General features: G+C 40.3%; 1 protein-coding gene across 1 annotated transcript in view; it reads right to left on the reverse strand.

Annotated features, from left to right (window-relative positions):
* Positions 1–18,735, reverse strand: part of EXT1 (exostosin glycosyltransferase 1) — a 332,610-nt gene that overhangs the window by 116,041 nt on the left and 197,834 nt on the right. The window lies entirely within an intron of this gene.

Genomic DNA, 18,735 nt, shown 5'->3' on the forward strand with positions numbered 1-18,735 from the left:
CTGCTCTCTGCAGAATGACATTTACTGTTGCAGTGGAGAACTCAAAAAGAAACTTTTAACAGTAATGGGGTCCAGTTCAATGCCAATATCAGGGGAAAAGGAAGGATGGATTTATCTGCTCCTTTCGGTTTATTACAGTGTGGGGTGGCAACATAAAGGGAACTGCTGCAGTTGAACTTCGTCTTTAAAACTGAAATATTAAATGGCACAGAGTGGAGGGTCTCAAGAAAAGGAATGCTATTGTGGAAATTCAAAAGAACAGAAGTGGGGAAGAGAAGGATGGGGAAATGCTGACATTGTTAAGCCTTCATTTTGAATTTAAACTAGTTTTATCCCACAACGGTGATCTGCATGTATTGCAGACTAATTGGTTTCTAAATCAAGATAGAAGTGAGAGAAGATAGAGTTTAAAACCGGCTATAATTTTGTAGAAAATAACCTTCCCAGCCTGTTCTTTATTGATTAATTTATTTATTTGGATTATAGTTCCAAGAACCCACCAGGACAGCTGGCTGGATGATTCTGGGGGTTCTAGTACAAGTACAACTTTTCTAAGCTTGCATTTTTTCCACAGTAAAAACTTAAATCTTGAATTTGCCCTACCTAAATGAAATGGAACATTTCATCTTGTGAAATAATCTGCAGCTATTCTGGATGCAAGTAGCTCACCAACTATCTCTCACTGATCATTCTGATTTTGTTGTAATCAAAGCAAATTCAAATATTCCTTTCTAAGGATAGGGATTGGTTTATCAAGACAAGATCTTTCATTGACCCATGTTGCAATGAGTATCAGTATATCACATTAATACTGTACTATCATGTCATAATTTTATCACTATCTTTGACTGCAGAAGAAAAGATGTTGGGATGGGTTGTGCCCATCAAATAGCCTTTTTCATATTATATCAGATGGGTTCCATATGTCTCAATCAGGCATATGTGGTGGCAACTAAGTGAAACTTGGCATCCTGTGTGCAACAGATTGTACAGTAGCCTTCTCCAAGCTGAATCCGTGCAGGTGCTCTGGGCTACAATTTCTGTTACTCATGACCACTGACCACACTGGCTAGGGATGAAGAGAATGGTAATCCAAGATATAGGAAATGGCCAGTTTTAGGGAATGTGAATAGGTACGTGGATGGACAGATGATGGCTGGATGATTGGGTGGACAGATGCATAGATGATAGGAAGGTAGATAGATGGAATGGCAGTATAATGACTGTAGGATCCTACTAAATGGTTGGGCCATGTAAGATAAGAGGCTTCCTTTCTTTCATTGACCACTGTTTGCTGGAAAAATCCCACACATCTGGAAAAGGCACAGGTATTCTATGAGGCCTGATGTAGCCTGCAGTCTACCCACTAAGGATCACAGCACAGACTGATCCAAGTACTGAGTTAGCTCACATATTACTCAGTTGAGACAGCTTATAGGTGTGAACGACAGACCCAACAGCACAAAAGGAAGTTCTGTGGTTAGCGTCTACTAGCCATGGTAGCACAATGGCTAATCTCCATGTTGAGGTACTGTGCTTGCTGACGTCCCAGTGGTTGGGATAGCCCCATTTCAAACCATGAATATTGCAAGAGATGGTTCAGTATGAAAGGGCTTTTCAAATCCTCTTTACAGCACCTCACATTGTTTTTGAATAGTTGAATTATCCATGTGCCTGTGAACCAACCTTCAGTGTTTACTGAGAATTAGTAAAGATGAAACTCAAGTCTCTAAATCTATCATATATGTGTATTTTTTGTCACTGCTTTTGCTCTGCAAAACCCCAAATGTCCAACTGCTTTTTAAGATGTTTAAGACAACATTTGTGATTCACATCACACCTTGGGGTCCCAGTGATTCCAAACTGTACAATGACCCACAGATTTCTGCATTGTACTGAGCATGTTGGCTGGAAGAGTCTGGGAATTGCAGTCCAAATCAGTTTCTTTTCTAAGCTTTGTTCTTCTGAGCATACAAAACATTTTTCCTACCCTAGTTCAATATTCTTTACATCAATCCTGAGTCAAGTCACTCTGATTGTTCCCATTTTGCACATGCAACATGAACATGAGGTTAAGTGTAGGTGAAAATTTTACATGCTTCAAGCAGGATGTTAAATCTTGTGGAATCTTCATTCTGGAGGAAGCTATATTTGTAAAAAAAACCCTGCATCTCCTGTAGCTTTTAAAGCACAGGCAGGAACTGCACAGGTTCACAGATGCTGTTCAAGCAACTCTCAACAGCCCTAACAAACACAGCCAACACCTCACCTTAAAAACTGATATCGAAAGGTAGTTCAGTATCATCTACAGCAAACAGAAAACCTGAGAATAATTTGGTTCAACAACACCCCACTCTTTGATGGTGCTCTTGATATGAATGAACTACCAGTATTTTACTTAAGAGTCTTCCAGTTCTTCTATATAACCCTTTCTCTTTTTTCATTAATTCCACACGACATTCCCTAAGCAGTAATAAATCCTTGCTTAATGCATCTGTGCTTATATTAAATGCAGAAGCATTTGCTGATTTAATGCCTTTGCATAGTCACAAGAAGATCCTTAAACAATGATCTTGCCAGTTTTAAAATCACATTGCTGGAATAAATGTGAACTGTGCAATGCACACAGCAATCTGAAGGCAGTAGCAAATCGTGAATTCTCTTATTTGTTTGTTTGTTTATTTATTTATTTATGGTATTTATATCCCGCCCTTCAGACCTAAAGGCTATCAGAGCAACTTACAATTATTATTTTTAATTAGACAATTCCGCTTCTGAGACCACCAAGAATGGATACAACACTTTTGAAACAAAGCTTGGAAACCTTTGTGACCCAAATCCAACATAACACTAGGGGCATGAAAATCATTCCTAGTGCAAGTGCACTCAATTACATTAAGCAAAAAGTTGTGCAAATGCTTGTAGAATGCCTTGCACAACAGCTTCTGCAATGGGCTTTGCATTATTGTAAAGGCAGCACTGGGTTGGGGAGTTTTAGTTTTAAAAAAACCCACCACCTATATTTTTTCCAACCTCTGGGTCTGAACCCCAATAGTAATGCTGTATAAACAATAACTCTTAGATCTCAATTTAGCATACTGAATCCCCATCAAGATTTAATTAAAAGGTAGGGAACATTATTCAATCTGAAGCTACATCAGGTCCCCAAATAACAATTTTTAAACTTCTGGAGGGAGTTCCAGGTTTTGAAGATCCTGTACACACCCAAACTATCTCTCCTGGTGGTCTCCAAAAAGAGTTTTTATTTTCAAACATCTCACTTGTGTGATCTCCATGGGCTACTCTTTGTTCACAGCAGTTTAAACAGAAGAGAGTAGGACCAGGAATAGACAGTAAGACCCCAAGTCTTAACAGTCAAGAGAAACTGTGCAGCCATTTCAACAGGTCCATCCTTAATGGATTTTCTACAGTATGAAATAAGATGGAAGAAGTAATGGGAGAAATATGGGATGAAATTTTACGAGTGAAGGAGGGTGACTGCATGATAAAAGCATCATCTAGAAGCACCTCTGAGGGTTTTGGAAAACCAAAGGCAAAAAAGGTTTTGCAACCAGTTATCAGTTGACATTTGAGAAGACAACTTTTGCTGAGAGGAGCGGACACATTCCAGCAACCTGGGAACAAGGTTTAAATGTTTTACCCTGATCTTTGTTCTCTCCCACACAGTGTAAGAAGAACCATCCATTTATGCAGACTATGTAACAGTACATATTTGAATAGGCTTCTAGGAGCAGAATATCTTTAGGACTCTTACAACATAAAAGTGCCTTTAGAATTAGGGTTGCCAGATCTCAAGACCTGGACCTTCTGATCCAGCTCTCAGGTTGAGGGTGAGAAATTTCAGGGTAAGAGTACTGTCTTGAATGGTGTATGTGTCTGTGTTTCTTATCTGTTAAACTTGGTGTTTAAAAAAAAAATTTAAATGTAAATGTTATGCAACCCTGGTTGATGCTTAAATGGCATCGGCACCAGCTGCCCCTTCATAACACCATTAGGGCCTATTTGCTGTGATATCACAGTACGGCATCCCTAAGTCTTGTGTTTTGTGCTCAGTCCTGACCTGACAACTCTATACAGGATGTCAGCTTCCACATTAAGACCACTTTCCTGAGAGACGCACAAATATGTTTCTGTTAATTAACAAGATCCCATCTTCCTCCTCATTTTTCTTTTTAGAAGTCCTTTGGATAGTGAGCTTCTGGTCAGAATTATTATAGAACTATTATATTATTGAACCATAGAATCACAAAGTTGGAAGGGACCACAAGGGGCATCTAGTTCAACCCCCTGCTATTCAGGAATACACAGCTAAAGTACTCCTGAAAGATGCTCATCCAACTTCTCTTTAAAGACCTCCAAAGACAGAGTGTCCACCACATCTGAGGCAACCTATTCCACTGTCTTACTACTACAGCTTCTGTTTTAATTTTAAAATGTTGACTTAAGTCTTAAAAAAATGATTGAAGAGTAAAAAAAATGTTTTAAGAAAGCAAATAATGTAGATCCCAAGACATTATTAGGACAGCTGCAGAAACTGAAGCAAGCCTGGAAGATGTCTATGGCATTCCATGCCAAGTCTGCAGAAACACAGAAAAGAACCCCCTCACCGCCTCCAGATCCCACTCTCCTTCTGTTTGGTGCCATTATGCTTTAAAGCCAAACTGATTTTTGTTTAATTTCACCCTTTCTCCACTTTAACACTCTAATTGTTTCATCACTTGCAGGAAATTAGTCTTTGCTGTTAAGAACTCTCTGGGAAAAAAATCCAGTAGTGAAATCTTAACAATCTGCACCATGACCTCATGCAAATGGTTCAGTTGGGAATGCCTACATTTATCACTAGGTGCATTTTGCAAACACAAAGGATAAATCGCATACCTTTCATTATAGGAACTGTATACCAGCTTTCTGAATGGCACTGGGTTGGACTAAAAAAGCTGTACAGCTGTACATCACCACAGGCTACTCTGCTAAAAAAAAGAATATTGCCCAATTTTGCAAGCCCTTTACTATTATCAATAACTGTCTACTGAATGGGATGTCAGTCTTTGGGATGTCCTGTTTGTTCTGAGAATTATCTCTAGGCATACATTTCATGGCTCTAATTCTAGGGGACAATGAGACCTGTCACCAGCCATTAAAAATTGGCACACTCATTCTCTTGCTTTGATTTATTAACAGAGAGGAGAATATTTATTTACTTCTAAGTAGTTTTATTATTGTTATTCTGGGCCTTCAGGTCCTTTCTAACTTATGGTGACAAACCCCCTGTGAACAAATCTTGCCAAGAAAACCCCATGTCAGCTTTGCCTTTGAGTTATAGAATTCTATGGTTCTATGACTTGAAGGCAAAGCTGTCATGGGGTTTTCTTGGCAAGATTTGCTCAGATAGGGTTTGTCGTTGCTCTCCTCTAAGGCTGAGACGGTGTGACTTGCCCAAAGTCATCTAGCGGATTTCCAGGGCGATGCAGACATTTGAACCCTGGCCATCCAGAGTAACAGTCCAACGTTCAAACCATTACACCAAACTGGCTGTTTTTGTTGTTGTTGTTGTTACTTTTATGATTGACTGATTGATTGATTAATTAGAGAAAAGTTGTTCATAGATATATTTGTCCCTAAAGGAAATTTTGGTTTTAGAATGAACAAAAAGACATCTTCTCTCTGTTAACAAAAGAGGTTGGGATGATGCTAAGTTTGGGGATGGGAGGGCTAAGCTATTCCAAAAGGGTATTTGACTGCTACTATAAACAGAGACCATAAAGAAGACAGATTAATACAGAATCAGTGCTGACATTCCTCTTCCTATTCTGCAAGGCTCATCAAGGGCCAGATCCCCTGAGCAGGTGCTTCATCACAGGAGAATCTATGAGAAACAGAACATTCAGCAGCAGATAACCCCCCCCCCCCCAAAATACTGTTGCACTAAACCACCAGCTGCATTTGCACTGTAGAAATAATGCAGTTTGACACCGGTTTAACTGCCATGGCTCAATGCAATGGAATTCTGCAATTTGTAGTTTTGTGAGATATTTTGCCTTTTCTCTCAGAGAGTTCTGGTGCCACAACAAACCATGAATCTCAGGATTCCACAGGAAGGAACCATGACAGATAAAAGAGATGTCAAACTGTGATGTAGATGCAGTCCAGGAGAGCTTAGAAAAATTTACTCTTGGGGCAGCAACCCCTTGGTCACCTAGCTGGCAAGTCCATGGATGAATAGTTTGTGGAGGATGTCTTCACCCTACATAGGAAGCTGACTTACACAGCATTAAACCATTTAGCTCATTACTGCTTATAGTAGAAGTGGGAAACTAAATGTTTTTTGGCCTCCAGATCTTTTTGGCCTATCAACTCCCATGATACTGGAATTATGGATGCCAACAGTGAGGAATTAAGGGAGATGTAACCCACAAATAAGAATTATGGTGAGGAAATGCCAATAATGAGGATTTTGGTGAGTTGCACTTCAAATGCATCTGGAGCGCCACAATTGCCCACCTCAGATCTAAAGCGAGGGTGCTTCCAGAGAGAAGGGCCCCAATGTTACTCATCAAAATACAGTCAGCCCTCTATATCCACGGATTCAACCATCCATGACTTGAAAGTATTCCAAAAATACATAAATCCCCAAAAGTAAACCACGATTTTTCCATTTTATATAAGGGAATCCATTCTCTATCACCCTATTGTAAATAATGGGACTTGTGCATCCACGGATTTTGGTAGCCACAGGGCCCCCGGAACCAAACCACAGCAGATACCAAGTATTGCTATTTCATCTTTCTCTCCTTAATGGATTTTCTGTGGCAAGAAATGATGGCAGTGGCAGTAGAAAAACATGGGGAGACTTATAAATAGAAGATGTTAGGTGGACCCCACATGAAACCTGGACCCTCTTCTGCTCTGCTCATGTGTATGTGAACGCATTCATGTGTATGTGAACGCATCAAGTTATTAATTCACCTCAATCTCTCCTAGATGTAAAATTTCATCGAAAAGCACTTTCTAATTTGTAAATACAAAGCCTGTTTACACTGCAGAAGGATTGCTGGCTTGATTCTCACCAAAGGCTAAGCAGAACATTTACAAAGACAAAGTGGTTATACATAAGAGTTTCTCCTATCATTGTAACACAGAGTCTGCTGTTTGCTTTAAAAACCTATAAAGAGCCCAGGGATATTATAATTGTTTTTGTTGTTGTTGTTTTAAAGAGAGGGGGGAAAGAATTATTCACATATTAATTACCTCATTCATTACAGCTGTTTACTCAGTCAAGGCAGCAGTTAATCCAAGCCATTATTTTGCAATAATGCTTCACTTTCTCAGCCAGTGTATCCGTTTCTTCAGCCCTAACTAGAGAAGCATCAGCAATGTTACATCATTATTTAGAAGCCCCATGAGGTTGTCTGCCGACAAGATACTGAGCGCATTCCCACGTCACAAATAACCAAACCTCTAAAAATGCTGGCATACTGTGAATTACCAGGGGATTATGCAGAATGCTTGTTACATGCTTCTCAGTCCTCCCCTGTGCAGTTTGGATTAACTAAGCCAAGGTTTGAAAACTTCAGGAGGTAGAGAGCTACACCTGTTCTCAAGAACCCAGAAGGCCACACATGTCCCCACCATCCACCATTACTCTCCCTGCAGCCTCCCCTCTGCTGCCCATCCCAAGATTGGCCTCAAAATGGTTGACTGTGCTCCTAGAATAGGGTTGCCATAATTGTCCACTTTTACCAGGGACAAAATGTGGAACAAATTCAAGACCAAACTGTAGGACAACTGCAGGACAAAACTCAGCCCAAAATGTAGGACATTGAAGAAAAATGGTGGACCTTAAATGTCCTACATTTTGAGCTGAGTTTTGTCCTGCAGTTGCCCTACAGTTTGGTCTTGAATTTGTCCTACATTTTGTCCCTGGTAAAAGTGGACAATTATGGCAGCCCTATCCTAGAAGCCTCCAGGATGTACAATTAGCTTTTTCAGGCAATGTTTGCCCCAACCCAAGCTGTTCTTTCCATCTCAAAAATGTTCAGTGTAAAGGCTAGAGAACTGGGAATTAAATAAACCACTGAATGTTTGTCTACTGTAAGGTCTAAACTTGGTACTCTGGCTTGATGGCTTAGTTCAAGAGAAGCCAGAGTCCTGATTCTGGACTTCATATTAAACAAACCACAGACTAGAGATCTGTAGGTCATTTAGGTCCTCCCACTTGCAAAGGTAGTTAAAACGGGTTCAGTGTTCACAAACTATCTATCTATATATCTATTTTATATGGTGCCTTTCTCCAAGAGTGGGACCCAAGGTTTCCCCAAACATGTGGCTTATTATGACTTGAGATGTTGTGGTATGGTCGGGGATCACATTAGTGTCCAGCTGAATGAAATGAAACCAACATGGGGAAATTCAGTCTCTGTTCCTCATTGAAGCAGTATTTTCCAAGAAAGGAGAGTGAACTATGCATCAAGCCCCAGATTTGAGCGAAGACAGATGTATATTCCAAGCAAAGTGGAATACACTGTCACTGTCAATGCACATGCTCTGCTCTGAAAAGAGGTGCTTCAGAACTTACAGCAAATGTGTTCAAACCACTTGGACTAGACTTCAGAATGTAGATTTGTCATCACCCTTCATTGCAAGGCTACAACTGCAATACTACACAAACATACCAAGGAGTACAACCTACTGAATTCAGTAACATGCAGAGGATTGTACTGCACATATAAAATCTAACTGTTAGACAATTTAGCAATGGAACCCACTGCACTGGGTTGGCCTGTAAGTCTGAGAAGAAATGTATCAAGGAACAAAGAGCTGGAACTAACACAAACTTTTGGACAAATCTGTCACTGGACAAATCTGTCACTATGATGCATGTGATTATTGCATGTTCCCTTTATTTTAAAAACCTACATGTACAGAACTGAGATGCCTAAAAATATAATGCAACAATTGATTGCATCCAGTAATGAGTGGATTCCCAGTCTCATCTATGGTTCCCAAGAACATCCTCAAAGATTGGCCTGGACACTCAGGAGAAGATTTGGGGAAGTAAGAGTAAGAGAAAGGAAATGTTGGGTGTAGCTTGTAAAGTACACTTTATATTGTCGTTGTTGCTGCTGTTATTGTTGCTAACTGCTTCAAGACAGCTTCAATTTACAGTGGCCCTATGAATCAGACTTCCAAGATCCAATCCTAAGATCTTGCAAACTCATGGCCATGGCTTCCTCAGTTGAGCCTATCTATCTATAATAAAATCTCCTTTTTCTACCTTCCACTTTGCTAAACATGATTGTCTTTCCTAATGAATCATGTCATCTCATGATATGGCCAAAGTATGATAGCTTCAATTTGGCAATTTTGGCTTCTAATGAGAGGTCAGACTTGATTTGCACCACTACGTATTTATATATGACCAAATTTTTTGTAGAAGTTCCAGTGCTCAGGAATTTTGAAGCTCAGCACAACATTTAGTTCTTTCATATCTTATACTCCATCCTTATTATTAAAGCTGAGTAAATATCATGTCGTAGCAAGGAACATTTTTGCATACAAATTAGTGCAACTTTGCCCAGCACTCATATACTCATACTCTGTCCCCTTCCTTTCTACCTCCTCAATGTGATTTTAGTATGCTCTTGTAATAGAAAAGCTTTATTTTCTTGACACCCGAGTTAAAGGAGCTGATAATTTCATCCCTGGGAACATTTTTTCCTCTCGCTTACCAAAGATGTTTTAAAAACTAGAGTGCATTTGCAGGTCAGAGTCATTCTGATATCAGCCTCCAGAGTCTAGAAAAGCTTCTGCTATTCCCCCTGCCTCCCTCCTTGACATGAACTCATTATTCCTGGATCTCTGAACTAAGGCAAAATCTCCAATTAATAGATTTCCAAACAAAGGGAAACCTGTCTTCATGAACCATTTTCCTGACCTAATGAGGGTATATCCAGTTTACAATGGTTGTAATTATCAGGTATTTTCCCTTCTCCCTCTGCTTAGACCCTAACTGTAATAAAAAATTAGAGTGACAAACAGAGAAAAAAATGCAGTAAGAGATAGAAAAGTACCCCCATCGATTTCTTGTCTAACAAGCACAATGGTTCCTCGATAATATTTTATTTGTGCAAGGCAGGAGACCCAGGCAGCATAACTGGTACTGTTAAGAGTGCATCTGAAATTAGGAAACCTGAAAATGTAATCTGATAGTGCAGTTCAAAAAAGCTTTGGGGTGGGGGGAACCACACACATTAATCCATATCCTAATTTACTATAACAGTACTTTTGAAACTTCTTTGCTTCAGGGAAACTTTCCCATGTTGACTTCACAATCTATTCTCAGCTTTTTACATTCTGTTCACAGACTTGTCAGGACAAATAAATAAGATAAATAAGATATTCAGGGCACACTGTAAGAATGAATAATTAAGGTACTCATTTGAAAAATGGTGCTGGAGGAGACTGCTGTGGATACCATGGACCTCTAAAAAGACAAATCAATGGATCCTAGAGCAAATCAGGGCTGAACTGTCACTAAAAGTCAAAATGACTAAACTGAGGCTATCATACTTTGGATGCACAATGAGCTGAAGTCAACTTGATGACAAACAACAAACTGTTCCAGATAATGGAAATGATACTCTTCAATTTGGTTTTGACTATACTGCCCACAGCACCCATCCCATCATGGCTGTATGATAAAGGGAAACATATTCATGAATTTGAACACCATATTGTAAGGAAAGCTTTAATAAAGGTTTGGGAGGAAATAAAAACAGCTTTCTATTGAGGCATTCCAGGTTAGATGTCACTACAAGAAGCCTCATTAAACAGATATAAAATGACGGATCTATGCCTAAGATAAGTAAAAGTCCAGAATATCTAGAGCTGAAAGACATAAAGGACATTAAATCCATCGATAGAAGGACGTACTGGTTGCTATACCACCATAGAAACATAGAGTTGGAAGAGACCACAAGGGCCATCCAGTCCAACCCCCTGCCATGCAGAACCTCTCAGTCAAAGCATCCCCGACAGATGGCCATCCAGCCTCTGTTTAAAGACCTCCAAGGAGGGAGACTCCACCACTCTCCGAGGGAGTGTGTTCCACTGTTGAACAGCCCTTACTGTCAGGAAGTTCTTCCTAATGTTGAGGTGGAATCTCTTTTCCTGCAGTTTGCATCCATTGTTCCGTGTCCTGTTCTATGGAGCAGCAAAAAACATGCTTGCTCCCTCCTCAGTATGACATCCCTTCAAGTATTTAAACATGGCTATCATATCACCTCTTAACCTTCTCTTCTCCAGGCTAAACATCCCCAGCTCACTAAGGCATTCCTCATAGGGTATGGTTTCAAGACCCTTCACCATTTTAGTCACCCTCCTTTGGACATGTTCCAGTTTCTCAATGTCCTTTTTGAACTGTGGTGCCCAGAACTGGACACAGTATTCCAGGTGGGGCCTGACCAAAGGAGAATAGAGTGGCACTATTACTTCCCTTGATCTAGACACTATACACATACTGATGCAGCCTAAAATCGCATTGACCTTTTTAGATGCCGCATCACACTGTTGACTCATGTTCACAGTTTCCAATTGATGGAAAGACTGAAGACAGACAAAAGGGAGATAGGATTCTATTTTTGGAAAAACAAAATTAATACAAATAATGTTTGAAGAAAAATCCAAGCAAATCACTAAATTCTATAAAGCAATCTTAACCTGTCAGAAGTTCTTTAACTGTTCTTCCTGCATGGCAGGAGATTGGACTGGACAGATTTTGTGGACTCTTTCTGGTCTATGATTCTATTCTCGTTATTTGCCACCTTGGGTCCCTGTGCAGGGAGAAAGGTGGGATATAAGAAAATAATAATAATAATAATAATAATAATAATAATAATAATAATAATAAGCTAAGAACAAGAGATATATTGTCTGTGATCAAAGACCTATTTCTTCCACTGTTCTGTTCACACAGATGGCCAACTAAATATTTCAGAGAAGCACGAAATGAGTGCTACAGCAGCCCAGCAACCTTCTGCCTCTGGTGCTGAAGGTAAACTACAGCCATCATCACTAGTAGCCAGTGACAGTCTTTTCCTCCAGGAATTTGTATAAAGTGCCTTTTAAAGCCATCCAAATTTGTGAGTCATCATTACATCTGGTGGTATCAAATTCCACAATTTAATTCACAGAGTAAACTTTCAAGGAAATCCATTCAGTAGAAGAACTGGATAGCAGTGACTATCCAGATGTTGTTAGATTACAAGTTTCAGAATCCCTGGCCACTGACCATTCTGATGCGGGCTTTGAGGGATGGAAAACCCAAAACATTTGGAAGATCCAGGTTTGGTATGGGAACCCCTTACCACCCTATTTCATTAGGAAAGCCTGAGAAATTAAGGGCTGTAAAACACTTTCTTGTTTGAAAGAGCTGTAAAGGCATATAGTACTGCTAATAAAAGTTTTCTACCAGAGCACCCACCCACCCTCCATGCAGATTTCCTTTGTATCTCTATGTTTGAAGCTTGAAGATCTGTAAAAAGGTCAAAACAGTGGAGTTAAGAGAGTGAATATAGAAAGAGTACTAAATTCCAGCCTACATCATGGCTAGTCCTGCTGGAGAAGACAGACCTTCTTGCATCCCTGTTCTTAAGGTCCACTGAAATAAAGGGGATTTAAATGACTCAAATGTGCTTAGAACTGCAGCTCCACTTTGGGCTGGCCCTTTGTTTGGATTGGAAAAGGAAAGAGATTTCCCTGGGAACTTTCCAAGCCGGCCAAACAGCCTTTAGCAATATTGCCTATCTCACACACTTCTCGTATCACATGCTTTTCTCATCAATGCTCATGGATCACAGTTTACAGAGAAGCCTGGGGTGGGCTGGAAACAGTAGGGAGGGAGGATCATTGTTTGGATGTTAATTTTAACCTTTTATGCATCAAGAAATCTGGAAATTCAATTAACTTTAAAGGTGGCCATTTTAAGCATCCCATAACAAAGTGACAAAACTCTCTGGCCAGCGCTTGGCAAAGGCACATGACGAAGTTACATTTCATGGAGAGACAACTGAGACTTCTTGTTTCCATGTCACTTGGGAAAAGCCTCTTTAACGGGAGGTCTTTCTGACCAGCAGTTCAGCAGGGCATTTCTTGGCTTGAAGAGGCTCCTGCAAAATGAACTGGAATGATGTTAAATGGCAGAGAATCCCCTTTGCTTGCCCAGCTAACAATCTAAAAGGAAATTATCTGTTTACACCTTCTTGTAATATCCTCTCCAATCATCTCAGCACAAAAAGGCAATCAGCCTTTGCCAGTAATTACTGTGCCGGGTAGCTCTTCCTGGCCTTCTGCTGGACCTCCTGGGCTTTATATCATGTGCTTTTGAAAGAGGGAAAAGGATGGAGGGATATATCATTCCTGCAGGTCCAAACAAGAAGAATAAAGAGAAGACGCAACTGAGTTGTTAAAACCCTGCTCACCTGGGCTGGGGAGGGGGGAGGTGATTGTTTCCAAACCCTGGTTGGATAGTTAGGATGAGGCACACTGAAGAGTCATAACTGCTTTAAATGGGAGAATATGAGGAAATGATGGGAATTCAGTTTCTTCAGTAAACTGACAGAAAGAACAGTGAAAGAAAACCCCTTTTAAAATATTGCCTTGGCCTCCTTCTCTCCATGATGACACAATCACTATTGTGCAATGAGGAAATTGGCTAATGAAAGAATAACCCCCCCCCCCCCATGAATAACTTGGATCAAACATTGATCAGAACAGAGACTACAGCAAAGAAATCAGAAGAAGATTAGGAATGGGGAGGGCATCTATGAAAGAACTAGGTAAGATCCTAAACTATAAAGATATACAGTTGAACATAAAGTTCGAAGTGTCCAAGTCATTGTATTCCCCATAACGATGTACGGATGTGAGAGCTGGACAGTGAACAAAGCAGATAATGGGTTCTGGAAAAGAGTGCTGAGGATACCATGGATACCCAAAAAGACAAAGTGGTCCTAGAACAAATCAAAACTGAACTCTCCCTGGAACCCAGGATGACTAAATTGAGGCTGTCATACTTTGGGCACATCATGAGAAGGCACAACTCATTAGAAAAGAAAAAGATGCTAAGGAAGGTAGAGAGCAGTAGAAAGAGAGAAAGATCACATGCCTGATGGATGGGCTCGATGAGGAAGGCCATGGGCTGAACCTACAGAAACTGAGTAGAGAATACAGGATGGGGGGGCTTGGAGATGTCTCATTCATAGGGTCATTATGAGTCAAGATCAACTCAAAGGCAGCTAACAACAACAACAACAATGAATACCAGGTGCCCTAGGCTATAATTCAAAGGAAGGAGCTAGCAAATACTGAGTACAGTTGGCCCTCCACATTCACGGGTTTGACATTTGTAGTTTCAGTTATTCATGAATGTTAAACCCCTAAGTCCCTCCCACCTTGGAAAGGCTTGGGAGAAGCATCTCCAAAGCCTTTCCAGGAGGGAGAGGCCAGAGGAAGGGAGCACTCAGTTCCCCAAACTCCTCTCACCCTGGAAAGCAATAGAAATACAAAGTACATTTCTATACTGCTTACTGATGTACTAAGCGGTTTACAAAATGTCAGCTAATTGCCCCCAACAAGCTGGGTACTCATTTTAGCAACCTACAGAAGAATGCCAGGCTGAGTCAACACGGAGCCCCTGGCTGGTACTGAACTCCTCTCTCTCTATTTCTTCTCAGGTAATACATCATGGAGTGTGTGGAGAGAGCCACTATTTCCATTTAGGAATATAAGAAGCTAACTCACACTGAGTCAGACCATTTGCACACCTAGCTCAGTATTTCTTCAGCCTCATGCCATCCCAGTTGGGTGACTAGGGGTGATGGGTCTTGTAATCCAGCACACTAGGAGACCACCAGCCTGCCAAAGCTTTACACTCCCTTTCAACATCTCCCACATCTCATTGAGAAGAGCCTCCCACACCTCCCTGAAGGGATTGAACATGGAACTTTCTACATGTAAAGAACTTTCTCCAAAACTGAGGACACACAGCCCCTTCTCAATCAAAGCAACTTGGAGTTGAAATTGTAGCTGTTACCTTGACTTTACAGAGCTCCAAGCTGGAATGGGCAAAATCTCTCTTCTCCCTTTGCCACCAGGACTGCTATAAACACTACTTGCAACAGGATGTACTTTTGGTTTACACATGTAAATGCTCGTGAGTGCATCAAATTTGTCATAAGTTATAATGCCACTCTCCCTCCGCTTCTGTTTAGCCAGTGATTTCCTTCATTTTGTACTTGTGTCTTACCTTTTTGGATTGCTTTTCCCTTCTTCACACACAGTCATACCAAATTCAATTCCATTTCAATTGAATTTACAAATTGAGTTTCATTGTGTCACTTTTACTGCCTAGTTCTCTAAATTTAATCAAAATCATTTTGATTTAAGGAAGGAAAAATGGCATTGGGACAGGAGGGAAAACCTTGAATCAACAAACTTGAATCATCTGGTCCAGTACAAGGAGCCAGATGAAAAACTGCTAAACATGTGATTTTTCATTCCCATCAAGTGTTTTGTTTCACTCAGTCAAGATTCACGAAAGCCTGGTCATCTATCCTAAATTCTTCAATTTAATTTAGGATAAGTGACCATCTTGACTGAGATCTTGACTAAGTCACAGTCACTCTCCACCTCTCTTTTCTACTCTTTTCATACTTCCCTATTCATTTTACCTCCTTCCCTGTTGAATGTTACTTTGAGCCATGCCTTCCCTTAAACCAGGACTTGCAAACCAGCTTCAGAATCTGAGTTCAGAGACTTGGTTACCATTAGAACATTTCTGCACAACATAATCTTACAGAATGTTAATGAAACAATTATTTGTAATAATTAGATGTCACACTAAATCAAAAAATCTAAAAGCCAATCAAACAGCTATAAAACAATTTAAGATAATGACAGAAAATCCACAATCCAATGGATCAGTTAAGCCATGGTAACTAGGTGCCAAAAACTAGAGTGAAGAGTCAGGTTTTAATTTGGTACAGAAATGATATCAGCATCATTCAGGCCTGCAATGAGAAGCCATTCTACAACTGGATTGCTACAGCTGAGAATTACAAGCATATTACTATAAACAGTTATAAGACTCTCAGTTGACCCTAGCCTTCAGGGCTGAAAAGACTGTGCTAACCCTGTTGTACATGGATTCAGTGCATCCTCAGAAGATCTATGTCAAAGCTCACCAATATCACTAGGTAATATAACACAGTTAAACTGAAATTACATAGTATCTGGATATAATCAATACTAACTATTCAGTAGCCTTTTTTTTTTAAAAAAATGCATATTATAAATAATCTGTAGTGGCAAAATAATGCACAAACTGATTCCCCCATGCTCATAAGGAATTAGAGCACTTTTAAGGCATGCAATTCTGAATGTTGGTCCTCCCGCTGCACCCCACCCTATGGCTGAAAGGTAATTGAAAGCAACTGCACTGTAGCAAGGTCTCACAGTTAATGGATGTGCCAAACTCAGTAGGAAAGGCTGTAGCTATGGACACTACATTCTTGAAGGAGGTGTTTTTTTAATATCACTGGTTATGTAGCCACATCTTGATGAAACAACTGGGCCTGTGCAATTTAAACTGGAATAAAACAATTCTCTTAACAACACCTCAGCAATGTTCTAGAATCAATTTTGGAGGGGTTTAAGAAAAACAAGGGTTGATAACCTGTCTATCTGAAAACATCCAGGGATAGCTGTGTTGGCCATATAGCAAATCAAATAACACCAAAAATCCACCAAACAGTGGTACCTTTACTGGGCCAACCAAAATGCACAATACACATGTTGCAAGCTTTCGAGGCTCCACTGGCTTTTTCAGACAAGTTGTTAAAAACCATATAGGAGGAAAAAATGGAACATGGTAGTCATAGGCCTGCATTTCGCTGTTTTTGTTCTCAGTTCAGATGATATGGAGGGGAATATCTTGTAGGCTGGCACCTCCTCTTCCTGTGTGGCTACTGGGAGATTTTCAAAATCCAGGAAATTTAATATCCATTTGCAAAACAAAAAGATACTTCCTTTGCAATTACCTGATAGTCTAACTCAGCCTGAATCCAGAGAAAACAGAAGTACTGGTGATAGGTTCCCCAGGCCCAGTGAAGGAAATTTTTTCACCTTTCCTGAACGGGGTCACACTTCCCCTGAAGGACGAAGTTCGCAGTTTAGGAGTACTTCTGGACTTATCTCTGCAGTTGACATCTCAAGTAGATGCGACGGTCAGAAGTGCTTGTTATCAACTGCGGCCCTTTCTGGGCCAAAGGGACCTTGAAACTGTGGTACATGCTCTGGTAACCTCTCGATTAGATTTCTGTAATGCACTCTACATGGGGCTACCCTTGTACCAAGTCCGGAAGCTTCAGTTAGTACAAAATATGGCAGCCAGATTGGTCACTGGTGTTTCCAGGTTTGACCATATAACACCTATCTTGAAAGATCTTCACTGGCTGCCCATTTGCTTCCGAGCACAATACAAGGTGTTGGTCACTACCTATAAAGGCCTACATGGCTTGAGCCTGAGTTACTTGAAGGTCCGCATCTCCCCATATGATCCGCCCCATACACTCAGAACATCTGGGAAGAACTTACTGGTAATTCCACCTTCCAAATATGTTCCCACATCCCAGATGGCCTTTTCAGTGGTGGCCCCACGGATGTGGAATGATCTACCCAAGGAGCTCCGTCTGACAACCCCCCTACAAACATTCAAAAAGAGGCTTAAAACTCTTCTTTTTTGTCAAGCCTTCCCCCCTGAAGAATGAAATTATCCACCCTGTTGCCATCGATTCCCTCCTTACCCTTGAAGGCAAATTATTGTGCTTAGAGTTCTGTAATTGTATGGTTTTATTATGGGATTTTATCCTTTTATGAAATGTCTTTATGGTTTTAATTGTCTGTACACCGCTTTGATCTGTGGAAAAGCGGTATATAAATAAAATTTATTATTATTATTATTATTATTATTATTATTATTATTATTATCTGAATTAATATAAGCTCTAGGACTCTGTTCATTGTAGAATCAATGCTGTTACCCTTGCCTACTGAAGAACTGTAGGTCTGAAATGGTATTTCCCTAACCCATAAAGCAAGCTGCTACTCAATGCCACAAATTCAGCACTGCAGCACTCATTCCCAAATGTGTGAAAAGGATCTAGAGGCCTTAGTAGACTATGAGCTCTGAATATGAGGCAGTAGTATGATGCAGCAGTCAAAATAGCCAATGCAATTCTGAGCTATAGTAACAGGGTTATAATGTTTAGACAGAGTGAAGTAGTCGTTGCACCCTATTCAAATCTGGTCAGACCTCATCTGCCAGTTTTGGGCACCACAGTTTAAGAAGGATATTGACAAGCTGGAAAGTGTCCAGAGAAGTAGCAACCAAGCTGATCAAAGGCCTTGAAACCAAGCCTTATGAGGAACAACTGAGGGAGCTGGATATGTTTAATTTGGAGAAGGGAAAACTGAAAAGTGATATGAGAGCCATCTTTAAATATCTGAAGAGATGCCATGTAGAAGAAGGAAAAGGCTTATTTTATGATACTCCAGAGACTAAAATGCAAACCAATTTAGAGACATAGCTGTGTTAGTCTAGATTAGAATATTAGCACACAAAGGGATCTTACAGCACCTTTGAGACTCTGTGAAAGA

Source organism: Sceloporus occidentalis, unplaced genomic scaffold, assembly GCF_023333645.1.
Source record: "Sceloporus occidentalis isolate IW3139 unplaced genomic scaffold, rSceOcc1.0.p SCAF_3, whole genome shotgun sequence".
Classification (NCBI taxonomy): Eukaryota; Metazoa; Chordata; class Lepidosauria; order Squamata; family Phrynosomatidae; genus Sceloporus; species Sceloporus occidentalis.